The following is a 13,697-nucleotide window of genomic DNA, read 5'->3' on the forward strand; positions in this document are numbered from 1 at the left end:
CTATAAAGAAGCTTTTGACCCCGACGTGATTTGAACACGTAACCTTCTGATCTGGAGTCAGACGCGCTACCGTTGCGCCACGAGGTCTAATACGTAGAAGTCTAGCTAAAATAATGGAACAAGGCAGTCAGATGTTTTAGTTCAATAGCTCTTCCAATGTATTTTGATTTTTTTCATTCCCTCTCGTCTGCCTTAAAGTTTCACCAATTCAAGAGGAGAGTAATGGTGAGGGAAGAACGTACCAAAGGGAGGGAATCTTCAGGCAGAATCCCTGAGCTCTCTGCTTTCTTCTCAACCTGAGTAGTCTATGCATGATTCTGTGTTAGTATCTGTCGATTCGGCCCTTGAAAGGCAATACAGCTAAAGGTAACGTTTCTTGTTTATCATGCACCTGAGATGTAACAAAACGGAGGACCTTTCAAGAAAGGCTCTTGAGCAGAGTTACTTCAGAAAGTGAAGTAACGAAAAGAAAAACATTCTCATGTTACAATAGATTGGTGAGTGTGAAGAATAGCATCAAGTTAAAGACCTGGCAAGATTGGAACGAAGATGAGAAGAAAGTAAATGTGTTTTAGTTTAGTTTCTTATTTTTCCATGAGTATTCAAGTCTTAGTGACTACATGAAGTTTTGATTCTTCAGTTTGCGTTGAAGACAACCATTGATTGGACCTTACGGACTGTCAGCGGAAGTCCATTCCACCACCTTGTGGACTGACAGAGAAGATTCTTGTTGCATGTCTTGTCGGCATCTTGAAGGGATGGTGGCACGAATAAAGCAATAATAGAGGCTTAAAGGCAGCCAGGTGCTGTAGTGGCTTGATAAGTGCTTTTATGCATGTGAGAAGCGATCCAGTTATGGGAGACTGCAATGGCCAAGATGCAAGGTAAAGAGACATATGTAGGCGTTGGTGGTATAGTGGTGAGCATAGCTGCCTTCCAAGCAGTTGACCCGGGTTCGATTCCCGGCCAACGCATCTCATTATACATGGATACCTGATGTTATTCACAAAACGTGGTACTTTGCCACTCACGTTTATTGATGGCAACCAAAGCTCATGTTTTACAGATTGCTCCTGCTTTTTACCTTCAGAGATAACTCATGCAATACAGAACGATATAGGAGTCAACACCTTCAAAAACACTGTGCTTTAATATGTTCTGGTTACATTGACACCTTACTCACAGCTGCACAGATGACCGTGACTCTTACATCGTTTTTAAATGAAGTGATACAAAGCGTTGTTATTTCTCAAAATCAGAATGAGCCCAAAGAGACCTGCATGCTGAAGCTGCGGCCCCATTTTCATGTTGCTATAAAGAAGCTTTTGACCCCGACGTGATTTGAACACGTAACCTTCTGATCTGGAGTCAGACGCGCTACCGTTGCGCCACGAGGTCTAATACGTAGAAGTCTAGCTAAAAAAATGGAACAAGGCAGTCAGATGTTTTAGTTTAATAGCTCTTCCAATGTATTTTGATTTTTTTCATTCCCTCTCGTCTGCCTTAAAGTTTCACCAATTCAAGAGGAGAGTAATGGTGAGGGAAGAACGTACCAAAGGGAGGGAATCTTCAGGCAGAATCCCTGAGCTCTCTGCTTTCTTCTCAACCTGAGTAGTCTATGCATGATTCTGTGTTAGTATCTGTCGATTCGGCCCTTGAAAGGCAATACAGCTAAAGGTAACTTTTCTTGTTTATCATGCACCTGAGATGTAACAAAACGGAGGACCTTTCAAGAAAGGCTCTTGAGCAGAGTTACTTCAGAAAGTGAAGTAACGAAAAGAAAAACATTCTCATGTTACAATAGATTGGTGAGTGTGAAGAATAGCATCAAGTTAAAGACCTGGCAAGATTGGAACGAAGATGAGAAGAAAGTAAATGTGTTTTAGTTTAGTTTCTTATTTTTCCATGAGTATTCAAGTCTTAGTGACTACATAAAGTTTTGATTCTTCAGTTTGCGTTGAAGACAACCATTGATTGGACCTTACGGACTGTCAGCGGAAGTCCATTCCACCACCTTGTGGACTGACAGAGAAGATTCTTGTTGCATGTCTTGTCGGCATCTTGAAGGGATGGTGGCACGAATAAAGCAATAATAGAGGCTTAAAGGCAGCCAGGTGCTGTAGTGGCTTGATAAGTGCTTTTATGCATGTGAGAAGCGATCCAGTTATGGGAGACTGCAATGGCCAAGATGCAAGGTAAAGAGACATATGTAGGCGTTGGTGGTATAGTGGTGAGCATAGCTGCCTTCCAAGCAGTTGACCGGGGTTCGATTCCCGGCCAACGCATCTCATTATACATGGATACCTGATGTTATTCACAAAACGTGGTACTTTGCCACTCACGTTTATTGATGGCAACCAAAGCTCATGTTTTACAGATTGCTCCTGCTTTTTACCTTCAGAGATAACTCATGCAATACAGAACGATATAGGAGTCAACACCTTCAAAAACACTGTGCTTTAATATGTTCTGGTTACATTGACACCTTACTCACAGCTGCACAGATGACCGTGACTCTTACATCGTTTTTAAATGAAGTGATACAAAGCGTTGTTATTTCTCAAAATCAGAACGAGGCCAAAGAGACCTGCATGCTGAAGCTGCGGCCCCATTTTCATGTTGCTATAAAGAAGCTTTTGACCCGGACGTGATTTGAACACGTAACCTTCTGAACTGGAGTCAGACGCGCTACCGTTGCGCCACGAGGTCTAATACGTAGAAGTCTAGCTAAAAAAATGGAACAAGGCAGTCAGATGTTTTAGTTCAATAGCTCTTCCAATGTATTTTGATTTTTTTCATTCCCTCTCGTCTGCCTTAAAGTTTCACCAATTCAAGAGGAGAGTAATGGTGAGGGAAGAACGTACCAAAGGGAGGGAATCTTCAGGCAGAATCCCTGAGCTCTCTGCTTTCTTCTCAACCTGAGTAGTCTATGCATGATTCTGTGTTAGTATCTGTCGATTCGGCCCTTGAAAGGCAATACAGCTAAAGGTAACGTTTCTTGTTTATCATGCACCTGAGATGTAACAAAACGGAGGACCTTTCAAGAAAGGCTCTTGAGCAGAGTTACTTCAGAAAGTGAAGTAACGAAAAGAAAAACATTCTCATGTTACAATAGATTGGTGAGTGTGAAGAATAGCATCAAGTTAAAGACCTGGCAAGATTGGAACGAAGATGAGAAGAAAGTAAATGTGTTTTAGTTTAGTTTCTTATTTTTCCATGAGTATTCAAGTCTTAGTGACTACATGAAGTTTTGATTCTTCAGTTTGCGTTGAAGACAACCATTGATTGGACCTTACGGACTGTCAGCGGAAGTCCATTCCACCACCTTGTGGACTGACAGAGAAGATTCTTGTTGCATGTCTTGTCGGCATCTTGAAGGGATGGTGGCACGAATAAAGCAATAATAGAGGCTTAAAGGCAGCCAGGTGCTGTAGTGGCTTGATAAGTGCTTTTATGCATGTGAGAAGCGATCCAGTTATGGGAGACTGCAATGGCCAAGATGCAAGGTAAAGAGACATATGTAGGCGTTGGTGGTATAGTGGTGAGCATAGCTGCCTTCCAAGCAGTTGACCCGGGTTCGATTCCCGGCCAACGCATCTCATTATACATGGATACCTGATGTTATTCACAAAACGTGGTACTTTGCCACTCACGTTTATTGATGGCAACCAAAGCTCATGTTTTACAGATTGCTCCTGCTTTTTACCTTCAGAGATAACTCATGCAATACAGAACGATATAGGAGTCAACACCTTCAAAAACACTGTGCTTTAATATGTTCTGGTTACATTGACACCTTACTCACAGCTGCACAGATGACCGTGACTCTTACATCGTTTTTAAATGAAGTGATACAAAGCGTTGTTATTTCTCAAAATCAGAATGAGGCCAAAGAGACCTGCATGCTGAAGCTGCGGCCCCATTTTCATGTTGCTATAAAGATGCTTTTGACCCCGACGTGATTTGAACACGTAACCTTCTGATCTGGAGTCAGACGCGCTACCGTTGCGCCACGAGGTCTAATACGTAGAAGTCTAGCTAAAAAAATGGAACAAGGCAGTCAGATGTTTTAGTTTAATAGCTCTTCCAATGTATTTAGATTTTTTTCATTCCCTCTCGTCTGCCTTAAAGTTTCACCAATTCAAGAGGAGAGTAATGGTGAGGGAAGAACGTACCAAAGGGAGGGAATCTTCAGGCAGAATCCCTGAGCTCTCTGCTTTCTTCTCAACCTGAGTAGTCTATGCATGATTCTGTGTTAGTATCTGTCGATTCGGCCCTTGAAAGGCAATACAGCTAAAGGTAACTTTTCTTGTTTATCATGCACCTGAGATGTAACAAAACGGAGGACCTTTCAAGAAAGGCTCTTGAGCAGAGTTACTTCAGAAAGTGAAGTAACGAAAAGAAAAACATTCTCATGTTACAATAGATTGGTGAGTGTGAAGAATAGCATCAAGTTAAAGACCTGGCAAGATTGGAACGAAGATGAGAAGAAAGTAAATGTGTTTTAGTTTAGTTTCTTATTTTTCCATGAGTATTCAAGTCTTAGTGACTACATGAAGTTTTGATTCTTCAGTTTGCGTTGAAGACAACCATTGATTGGACCTTACGGACTGTCAGCGGAAGTCCATTCCACCACCTTGTGGACTGACAGAGAAGATTCTTGTTGCATGTCTTGTCGGCATCTTGAAGGGATGGTGGCACGAATAAAGCAATAATAGAGGCTTAAAGGCAGCCAGGTGCTGTAGTGGCTTGATAAGTGCTTTTATGCATGTGAGAAGCGATCCAGTTATGGGAGACTGCAATGGCCAAGATGCAAGGTAAAGAGACATATGTAGGCGTTGGTGGTATAGTGGTGAGCATAGCTGCCTTCCAAGCAGTTGACCCGGGTTCGATTCCCGGCCAACGCATCTCATTATACATGGATACCTGATGTTATTCACAAAACGTGGTACTTTGCCACTCACGTTTATTGATGGCAACCAAAGCTCATGTTTTACAGATTGCTCCTGCTTTTTACCTTCAGAGATAACTCATGCAATACAGAACGATATAGGAGTCAACACCTTCAAAAACACTGTGCTTTAATATGTTCTGGTTACATTGACACCTTACTCACAGCTGCACAGATGACCGTGACTCTTACATCGTTTTTAAATGAAGTGATACAAAGCGTTGTTATTTCTCAAAATCAGAATGAGGCCAAAGAGACCTGCATGCTGAAGCTGCGGCCCCATTTTCATGTTGCTATAAAGATGCTTTTGACCCCGACGTGATTTGAACACGTAACCTTCTGATCTGGAGTCAGACGCGCTACCGTTGCGCCACGAGGTCTAATACGTAGAAGTCTAGCTAAAAAAATGGAACAAGGCAGTCAGATGTTTTAGTTTAATAGCTCTTCCAATGTATTTAGATTTTTTTCATTCCCTCTCGTCTGCCTTAAAGTTTCACCAATTCAAGAGGAGAGTAATGGTGAGGGAAGAACGTACCAAAGGGAGGGAATCTTCAGGCAGAATCCCTGAGCTCTCTGCTTTCTTCTCAACCTGAGTAGTCTATGCATGATTCTGTGTTAGTATCTGTCGATTCGGCCCTTGAAAGGCAATACAGCTAAAGGTAACGTTTCTTGTTTATCATGCACCTGAGATGTAACAAAACGGAGGACCTTTCAAGAAAGGCTCTTGAGCAGAGTTACTTCAGAAAGTGAAGTAACGAAAAGAAAAACATTCTCATGTTACAATAGATTGGTGAGTGTGAAGAATAGCATCAAGTTAAAGACCTGGCAAGATTGGAACGAAGATGAGAAGAAAGTAAATGTGTTTTAATTTAGTTTCTTATTTTTCCATGAGTATTCAAGTCTTAGTGACTACATGAAGTTTTGATTCTTCAGTTTGCGTTGAAGACAACCATTGATTGGACCTTACGGACTGTCAGCGGAAGTCCATTCCACCACCTTGTGGACTGACAGAGAAGATTCTTGTTGCATGTCTTGTCGGCATCTTGAAGGGATGGTGGCACGAATAAAGCAATAATAGAGGCTTAAAGGCAGCCAGGTGCTGTAGTGGCTTGATAAGTGCTTTTATGCATGTGAGAAGCGATCCAGTTATGGGAGACTGCAATGGCCAAGATGCAAGGTAAAGAGACATATGTAGGCGTTGGTGGTATAGTGGTGAGCATAGCTGCCTTCCAAGCAGTTGACCCGGGTTCGATTCCCGGCCAACGCATCTCATTATACATGGATACCTGATGTTATTCACAAAACGTGGTACTTTGCCACTCACGTTTATTGATGGCAACCAAAGCTCATGTTTTACAGATTGCTCCTGCTTTTTACCTTCAGAGATAACTCATGCAATACAGAACGATATAGGAGTCAACACCTTCAAAAACACTGTGCTTTAATATGTTCTGGTTACATTGACACCTTACTCACAGCTGCACAGATGACCGTGACTCTTACATCGTTTTTAAATGAAGTGATACAAATCGTTGTTATTTCTCAAAATCAGAATGAGGCCAAAGAGACCTGCATGCTGAAGCTGCGGCCCCATTTTCATGTTGCTATAAAGATGCTTTTGACCCCGACGTGATTTGAACACGTAACCTTCTGATCTGGAGCCAGACGCGCTACCGTTGCGCCACGAGGTCTAATACGTAGAAGTCTAGCTAAAAAAATGGAACAAGGCAGTCAGATGTTTTAGTTCAATAGCTCTTCCAATGTATTTTGATTTTTTTCATTCCCTTTCGTCTGCCTTAAAGTTTCACCAATTCAAGAGGAGAGTAATGGTGAGGGAAGAACGTACCAAAGGGAGGGAATCTTCAGGCAGAATCCCTGAGCTCTCTGCTTTCTTCTCAACCTGAGTAGTCTATGCATGATTCTGTGTTAGTATCTGTCGATTCGGCCCTTGAAAGGCAATACAGCTAAAGGTAACGTTTCTTGTTTATCATGCACCTGAGATGTAACAAAACGGAGGACCTTTCAAGAAAGGCTCTTGAGCAGAGTTACTTCAGAAAGTGAAGTAACGAAAAGAAAAACATTCTCATGTTACAATAGATTGGTGAGTGTGAAGAATAGCATCAAGTTAAAGACCTGGCAAGATTGGAACGAAGATGAGAAGAAAGTAAATGTGTTTTAGTTTAGTTTCTTATTTTTCCATGAGTATTCAAGTCTTAGTGACTACATGAAGTTTTGATTCTTCAGTTTGCGTTGAAGACAACCATTGATTGGACCTTACGGACTGTCAGCGGAAGTCCATTCCACCACCTTGTGGACTGACAGAGAAGATTCTTGTTGCATGTCTTGTCGGCATCTTGAAGGGATGGTGGCACGAATAAAGCAATAATAGAGGCTTAAAGGCAGCCAGGTGCTGTAGTGGCTTGATAAGTGCTTTTATGCATGTGAGAAGCGATCCAGTTATGGGAGACTGCAATGGCCAAGATGCAAGGTAAAGAGACATATGTAGGCGTTGGTGGTATAGTGGTGAGCATAGCTGCCTTCCAAGCAGTTGACCCGGGTTCAATTCCCGGCCAACGCATCTCATTATACATGGATACCTGATGTTATTCACAAAACGTGGTACTTTGCCACTCACGTTTATTGATGGCAACCAAAGCTCATGTTTTACAGATTGCTCCTGCTTTTTACCTTCAGAGATAACTCATGCAATACAGAACGATATAGGAGTCAACACCTTCAAAAACACTGTGCTTTAATATGTTCTGGTTACATTGACACCTTACTCACAGCTGCACAGATGACCGTGACTCTTACATCGTTTTTAAATGAAGTGATACAAAGCGTTGTTATTTCTCAAAATCAGAATGAGGCCAAAGAGACCTGCATGCTGAAGCTGCGGCCCCATTTTCATGTTGCTATAAAGATGCTTTTGACCCCGACGTGATTTGAACACGTAACCTTCTGATCTGGAGTCAGACGCGCTACCGTTGCGCCACGAGGTCTAATACGTAGAAGTCTAGCTAAAAAAATGGAACAAGGCAGTCAGATGTTTTAGTTTAATAGCTCTTCCAATGTATTTAGATTTTTTTCATTCCCTCTCGTCTGCCTTAAAGTTTCACCAATTCAAGAGGAGAGTAATGGTGAGGGAAGAACGTACCAAAGGGAGGGAATCTTCAGGCAGAATCCCTGAGCTCTCTGCTTTCTTCTCAACCTGAGTAGTCTATGCATGATTCTGTGTTAGTATCTGTCGATTCGGCCCTTGAAAGGCAATACAGCTAAAGGTAACGTTTCTTGTTTATCATGCACCTGAGATGTAACAAAACGGAGGACCTTTCAAGAAAGGCTCTTGAGCAGAGTTACTTCAGAAAGTGAAGTAACGAAAAGAAAAACATTCTCATGTTACAATAGATTGGTGAGTGTGAAGAATAGCATCAAGTTAAAGACCTGGCAAGATTGGAACGAAGATGAGAAGAAAGTAAATGTGTTTTAGTTTAGTTTCTTATTTTTCCATGAGTATTCAAGTCTTAGTGACTACATGAAGTTTTGATTCTTCAGTTTGCGTTGAAGACAACCATTGATTGGACCTTACGGACTGTCAGCGGAAGTCCATTCCACCACCTTGTGGACTGACAGAGAAGATTCTTGTTGCATGTCTTGTCGGCATCTTGAAGGGATGGTGGCACGAATAAAGCAATAATAGAGGCTTAAAGGCAGCCAGGTGCTGTAGTGGCTTGATAAGTGCTTTTATGCATGTGAGAAGCGATCCAGTTATGGGAGACTGCAATGGCCAAGATGCAAGGTAAAGAGACATATGTAGGCGTTGGTGGTATAGTGGTGAGCATAGCTGCCTTCCAAGCAGTTGACCCGGGTTCGATTCCCGGCCAACGCATCTCATTATACATGGATACCTGATGTTATTCACAAAACGTGGTACTTTGCCACTCACGTTTATTGATGGCAACCAAAGCTCATGTTTTACAGATTGCTCCTGCTTTTTACCTTCAGAGATAACTCATGCAATACAGAACGATATAGGAGTCAACACCTTCAAAAACACTGTGCTTTAATATGTTCTGGTTACATTGACACCTTACTCACAGCTGCACAGATGACCGTGACTCTTACATCGTTTTTAAATGAAGTGATACAAATCGTTGTTATTTCTCAAAATCAGAATGAGGCCAAAGAGACCTGCATGCTGAAGCTGCGGCCCCATTTTCATGTTGCTATAAAGATGCTTTTGACCCCGACGTGATTTGAACACGTAACCTTCTGATCTGGAGCCAGACGCGCTACCGTTGCGCCACGAGGTCTAATACGTAGAAGTCTAGCTAAAAAAATGGAACAAGGCAGTCAGATGTTTTAGTTCAATAGCTCTTCCAATGTATTTTGATTTTTTTCATTCCCTTTCGTCTGCCTTAAAGTTTCACCAATTCAAGAGGAGAGTAATGGTGAGGGAAGAACGTACCAAAGGGAGGGAATCTTCAGGCAGAATCCCTGAGCTCTCTGCTTTCTTCTCAACCTGAGTAGTCTATGCATGATTCTGTGTTAGTATCTGTCGATTCGGCCCTTGAAAGGCAATACAGCTAAAGGTAACGTTTCTTGTTTATCATGCACCTGAGATGTAACAAAACGGAGGACCTTTCAAGAAAGGCTCTTGAGCAGAGTTACTTCAGAAAGTGAAGTAACGAAAAGAAAAACATTCTCATGTTACAATAGATTGGTGAGTGTGAAGAATAGCATCAAGTTAAAGACCTGGCAAGATTGGAACGAAGATGAGAAGAAAGTAAATGTGTTTTAGTTTAGTTTCTTATTTTTCCATGAGTATTCAAGTCTTAGTGACTACATGAAGTTTTGATTCTTCAGTTTGCGTTGAAGACAACCATTGATTGGACCTTACGGACTGTCAGCGGAAGTCCATTCCACCACCTTGTGGACTGACAGAGAAGATTCTTGTTGCATGTCTTGTCGGCATCTTGAAGGGATGGTGGCACGAATAAAGCAATAATAGAGGCTTAAAGGCAGCCAGGTGCTGTAGTGGCTTGATAAGTGCTTTTATGCATGTGAGAAGCGATCCAGTTATGGGAGACTGCAATGGCCAAGATGCAAGGTAAAGAGACATATGTAGGCGTTGGTGGTATAGTGGTGAGCATAGCTGCCTTCCAAGCAGTTGACCCGGGTTCAATTCCCGGCCAACGCATCTCATTATACATGGATACCTGATGTTATTCACAAAACGTGGTACTTTGCCACTCACGTTTATTGATGGCAACCAAAGCTCATGTTTTACAGATTGCTCCTGCTTTTTACCTTCAGAGATAACTCATGCAATACAGAACGATATAGGAGTCAACACCTTCAAAAACACTGTGCTTTAATATGTTCTGGTTACATTGACACCTTACTCACAGCTGCACAGATGACCGTGACTCTTACATCGTTTTTAAATGAAGTGATACAAAGCGTTGTTATTTCTCAAAATCAGAATGAGGCCAAAGAGACCTGCATGCTGAAGCTGCGGCCCCATTTTCATGTTGCTATAAAGATGCTTTTGACCCCGACGTGATTTGAACACGTAACCTTCTGATCTGGAGTCAGACGCGCTACCGTTGCGCCACGAGGTCTAATACGTAGAAGTCTAGCTAAAAAAATGGAACAAGGCAGTCAGATGTTTTAGTTTAATAGCTCTTCCAATGTATTTAGATTTTTTTCATTCCCTCTCGTCTGCCTTAAAGTTTCACCAATTCAAGAGGAGAGTAATGGTGAGGGAAGAACGTACCAAAGGGAGGGAATCTTCAGGCAGAATCCCTGAGCTCTCTGCTTTCTTCTCAACCTGAGTAGTCTATGCATGATTCTGTGTTAGTATCTGTCGATTCGGCCCTTGAAAGGCAATACAGCTAAAGGTAACGTTTCTTGTTTATCATGCACCTGAGATGTAACAAAACGGAGGACCTTTCAAGAAAGGCTCTTGAGCAGAGTTACTTCAGAAAGTGAAGTAACGAAAAGAAAAACATTCTCATGTTACAATAGATTGGTGAGTGTGAAGAATAGCATCAAGTTAAAGACCTGGCAAGATTGGAACGAAGATGAGAAGAAAGTAAATGTGTCTTAGTTTAGTTTCTTATTTTTCCATGAGTATTCAAGTCTTAGTGACTACATGAAGTTTTGATTCTTCAGTTTGCGTTGAAGACAACCATTGATTGGACCTTACGGACTGTCAGCGGAAGTCCATTCCACCACCTTGTGGACTGACAGAGAAGATTCTTGTTGCATGTCTTGTCGGCATCTTGAAGGGATGGTGGCACGAATAAAGCAATAATAGAGGCTTAAAGGCAGCCAGGTGCTGTAGTGGCTTGATAAGTGCTTTTATGCATGTGAGAAGCGATCCAGTTATGGGAGACTGCAATGGCCAAGATGCAAGGTAAAGAGACATATGTAGGCGTCGGTGGTATAGTGGTGAGCATAGCTGCCTTCCAAGCAGTTGACCCGGGTTCGATTCCCGGCCAACGCATCTCATTATACATGGATACCTGATGTTATTCACAAAACGTGGTACTTTGCCACTCACGTTTATTGATGGCAACCAAAGCTCATGTTTTACAGATTGCTCCTGCTTTTTACCTTCAGAGATAACTCATGCAATACAGAACGATATAGGAGTCAACACCTTCAAAAACACTGTGCTTTAATATGTTCTGGTTACATTGACACCTTACTCACAGCTGCACAGATGACCGTGACTCTTACATCGTTTTTAAATGAAGTGATACAAAGCGTTGTTATTTCTCAAAATCAGAATGAGGCCAAAGAGACCTGCATGCTGAAGCTGCGGCCCCATTTTCATGTTGCTATAAAGATGCTTTTGACCCCGACGTGATTTGAACACGTAACCTTCTGATCTGGAGTCAGACGCGCTACCGTTGCGCCACGAGGTCTAATACGTAGAAGTCTAGCTAAAAAAATGGAACAAGGCAGTCAGATGTTTTAGTTCAATAGCTCTTCCAATGTATTTTGATTTTTTTCATTCCCTCTCGTCTGCCTTAAAGTTTCACCAATTCAAGAGGAGAGTAATGGTGAGGGAAGAACGTACCAAAGGGAGGGAATCTTCAGGCAGAATCCCTGAGCTCTCTGCTTTCTTCTCAACCTGAGTAGTCTATGCATGATTCTGTGTTAGTATCTGTCGATTCGGCCCTTGAAAGGCAATACAGCTAAAGGTAACGTTTCTTGTTTATCATGCACCTGAGATGTAACAAAACGGAGGACCTTTCAAGAAAGGCTCTTGAGCAGAGTTACTTCAGAAAGTGAAGTAACGAAAAGAAAAACATTCTCATGTTACAATAGATTGGTGAGTGTGAAGAATAGCATCAAGTTAAAGACCTGGCAAGATTGGAACGAAGATGAGAAGAAAGTAAATGTGTTTTAGTTTAGTTTCTTATTTTTCCATGAGTATTCAAGTCTTAGTGACTACATGAAGTTTTGATTCTTCAGTTTGCGTTGAAGACAACCATTGATTGGACCTTACGGACTGTCAGCGGAAGTCCATTCCACCACCTTGTGGACTGACAGAGAAGATTCTTGTTGCATGTCTTGTCGGCATCTTGAAGGGATGGTGGCACGAATAAAGCAATAATAGAGGCTTAAAGGCAGCCAGGTGCTGTAGTGGCTTGATAAGTGCTTTTATGCATGTGAGAAGCGATCCAGTTATGGGAGACTGCAATGGCCAAGATGCAAGGTGAAGAGACATATGTAGGCGTCGGTGGTATAGTGGTGAGCATAGCTGCCTTCCAAGCAGTTGACCCGGGTTCGATTCCCGGCCAACGCATCTCATTATACATGGATACCTGATGTTATTCACAAAACGTGGTACTTTGCCACTCACGTTTATTGATGGCAACCAAAGCTCATGTTTTACAGATTGCTCCTGCTTTTTACCTTCAGAGATAACTCATGCAATACAGAACGATATAGGAGTCAACACCTTCAAAAACACTGTGCTTTAATATGTTCTGGTTACATTGACACCTTACTCACAGCTGCACAGATGACCGTGACTCTTACATCGTTTTTAAATGAAGTGATACAAAGCGTTGTTATTTCTCAAAATCAGAACGAGGCCAAAGAGACCTGCATGCTGAAGCTGCGGCCCCATTTTCATGTTGCTATAAAGAAGCTTTTGACCCCGACGTGATTTGAACACGTAACCTTCTGATCTGGAGTCAGACGCGCTACCGTTGCGCCACGAGGTCTAATACGTAGAAGTCTAGCTAAAATAATGGAACAAGGCAGTCAGATGTTTTAGTTCAATAGCTCTTCCAATGTATTTTGATTTTTTTCATTCCCTCTCGTCTGCCTTAAAGTTTCACCAATTCAAGAGGAGAGTAATGGTGAGGGAAGAACGTACCAAAGGGAGGGAATCTTCAGGCAGAATCCCTGAGCTCTCTGCTTTCTTCTCAACCTGAGTAGTCTATGCATGATTCTGTGTTAGTATCTGTCGATTCGGCCCTTGAAAGGCAATACAGCTAAAGGTAACGTTTCTTGTTTATCATGCACCTGAGATGTAACAAAACGGAGGACCTTTCAAGAAAGGCTCTTGAGCAGAGTTACTTCAGAAAGTGAAGTAACGAAAAGAAAAACATTCTCATGTTACAATAGATTGGTGAGTGTGAAGAATAGCATCAAGTTAAAGACCTGGCAAGATTGGAACGAAGATGAGAAGAAAGTAAATGTGTTTTAGTTTAGTTTCTTA

At 42.0% G+C, this 13,697-nt stretch overlaps 21 non-coding genes across 21 annotated transcripts; 10 read left to right on the forward strand and 11 right to left on the reverse strand.

Annotated features, from left to right (window-relative positions):
- Positions 1-15: 15 nt before the first annotated feature.
- On the reverse strand, positions 16-87 carry trnaw-cca (transfer RNA tryptophan (anticodon CCA)). The gene has a single exon. It is a non-coding gene; the product is annotated as a tRNA-Trp (tRNA).
- An 815-nt stretch (positions 88-902) lies between these two features.
- Positions 903-974, forward strand: trnag-ucc (transfer RNA glycine (anticodon UCC)). The gene has a single exon. It is a non-coding gene; the product is annotated as a tRNA-Gly (tRNA).
- Positions 975-1,326: 352 nt separating this feature from the next.
- On the reverse strand, positions 1,327-1,398 carry trnaw-cca (transfer RNA tryptophan (anticodon CCA)). Its single transcript has one exon. It is a non-coding gene; the product is annotated as a tRNA-Trp (tRNA).
- Positions 1,399-2,213: 815 nt separating this feature from the next.
- On the forward strand, positions 2,214-2,285 carry trnag-ucc (transfer RNA glycine (anticodon UCC)). Its single transcript has one exon. It is a non-coding gene; the product is annotated as a tRNA-Gly (tRNA).
- A 352-nt stretch (positions 2,286-2,637) lies between these two features.
- Positions 2,638-2,709, reverse strand: trnaw-cca (transfer RNA tryptophan (anticodon CCA)). Its single transcript has one exon. It is a non-coding gene; the product is annotated as a tRNA-Trp (tRNA).
- An 815-nt stretch (positions 2,710-3,524) lies between these two features.
- Positions 3,525-3,596, forward strand: trnag-ucc (transfer RNA glycine (anticodon UCC)). Its single transcript has one exon. It is a non-coding gene; the product is annotated as a tRNA-Gly (tRNA).
- A 352-nt stretch (positions 3,597-3,948) lies between these two features.
- Positions 3,949-4,020, reverse strand: trnaw-cca (transfer RNA tryptophan (anticodon CCA)). Its single transcript has one exon. It is a non-coding gene; the product is annotated as a tRNA-Trp (tRNA).
- An 815-nt stretch (positions 4,021-4,835) lies between these two features.
- trnag-ucc (transfer RNA glycine (anticodon UCC)) lies at positions 4,836-4,907 on the forward strand. Its single transcript has one exon. It is a non-coding gene; the product is annotated as a tRNA-Gly (tRNA).
- A 352-nt stretch (positions 4,908-5,259) lies between these two features.
- trnaw-cca (transfer RNA tryptophan (anticodon CCA)) lies at positions 5,260-5,331 on the reverse strand. Its single transcript has one exon. It is a non-coding gene; the product is annotated as a tRNA-Trp (tRNA).
- An 815-nt stretch (positions 5,332-6,146) lies between these two features.
- On the forward strand, positions 6,147-6,218 carry trnag-ucc (transfer RNA glycine (anticodon UCC)). The gene has a single exon. It is a non-coding gene; the product is annotated as a tRNA-Gly (tRNA).
- Positions 6,219-6,570: 352 nt separating this feature from the next.
- trnaw-cca (transfer RNA tryptophan (anticodon CCA)) lies at positions 6,571-6,642 on the reverse strand. The gene has a single exon. It is a non-coding gene; the product is annotated as a tRNA-Trp (tRNA).
- Positions 6,643-7,457: 815 nt separating this feature from the next.
- On the forward strand, positions 7,458-7,529 carry trnag-ucc (transfer RNA glycine (anticodon UCC)). Its single transcript has one exon. It is a non-coding gene; the product is annotated as a tRNA-Gly (tRNA).
- A 352-nt stretch (positions 7,530-7,881) lies between these two features.
- trnaw-cca (transfer RNA tryptophan (anticodon CCA)) lies at positions 7,882-7,953 on the reverse strand. The gene has a single exon. It is a non-coding gene; the product is annotated as a tRNA-Trp (tRNA).
- An 815-nt stretch (positions 7,954-8,768) lies between these two features.
- On the forward strand, positions 8,769-8,840 carry trnag-ucc (transfer RNA glycine (anticodon UCC)). The gene has a single exon. It is a non-coding gene; the product is annotated as a tRNA-Gly (tRNA).
- A 352-nt stretch (positions 8,841-9,192) lies between these two features.
- Positions 9,193-9,264, reverse strand: trnaw-cca (transfer RNA tryptophan (anticodon CCA)). The gene has a single exon. It is a non-coding gene; the product is annotated as a tRNA-Trp (tRNA).
- Positions 9,265-10,079: 815 nt separating this feature from the next.
- Positions 10,080-10,151, forward strand: trnag-ucc (transfer RNA glycine (anticodon UCC)). The gene has a single exon. It is a non-coding gene; the product is annotated as a tRNA-Gly (tRNA).
- Positions 10,152-10,503: 352 nt separating this feature from the next.
- Positions 10,504-10,575, reverse strand: trnaw-cca (transfer RNA tryptophan (anticodon CCA)). Its single transcript has one exon. It is a non-coding gene; the product is annotated as a tRNA-Trp (tRNA).
- Positions 10,576-11,390: 815 nt separating this feature from the next.
- On the forward strand, positions 11,391-11,462 carry trnag-ucc (transfer RNA glycine (anticodon UCC)). Its single transcript has one exon. It is a non-coding gene; the product is annotated as a tRNA-Gly (tRNA).
- Positions 11,463-11,814: 352 nt separating this feature from the next.
- Positions 11,815-11,886, reverse strand: trnaw-cca (transfer RNA tryptophan (anticodon CCA)). The gene has a single exon. It is a non-coding gene; the product is annotated as a tRNA-Trp (tRNA).
- An 815-nt stretch (positions 11,887-12,701) lies between these two features.
- On the forward strand, positions 12,702-12,773 carry trnag-ucc (transfer RNA glycine (anticodon UCC)). Its single transcript has one exon. It is a non-coding gene; the product is annotated as a tRNA-Gly (tRNA).
- Positions 12,774-13,125: 352 nt separating this feature from the next.
- trnaw-cca (transfer RNA tryptophan (anticodon CCA)) lies at positions 13,126-13,197 on the reverse strand. Its single transcript has one exon. It is a non-coding gene; the product is annotated as a tRNA-Trp (tRNA).
- Between the last annotated feature and the right edge of the window lie 500 nt (positions 13,198-13,697).

This window comes from Brachyhypopomus gauderio, unplaced genomic scaffold (genome assembly GCF_052324685.1).
Source record: "Brachyhypopomus gauderio isolate BG-103 unplaced genomic scaffold, BGAUD_0.2 sc92, whole genome shotgun sequence".
Lineage (NCBI taxonomy): Eukaryota > Metazoa > Chordata > Actinopteri > Gymnotiformes > Hypopomidae > Brachyhypopomus > Brachyhypopomus gauderio.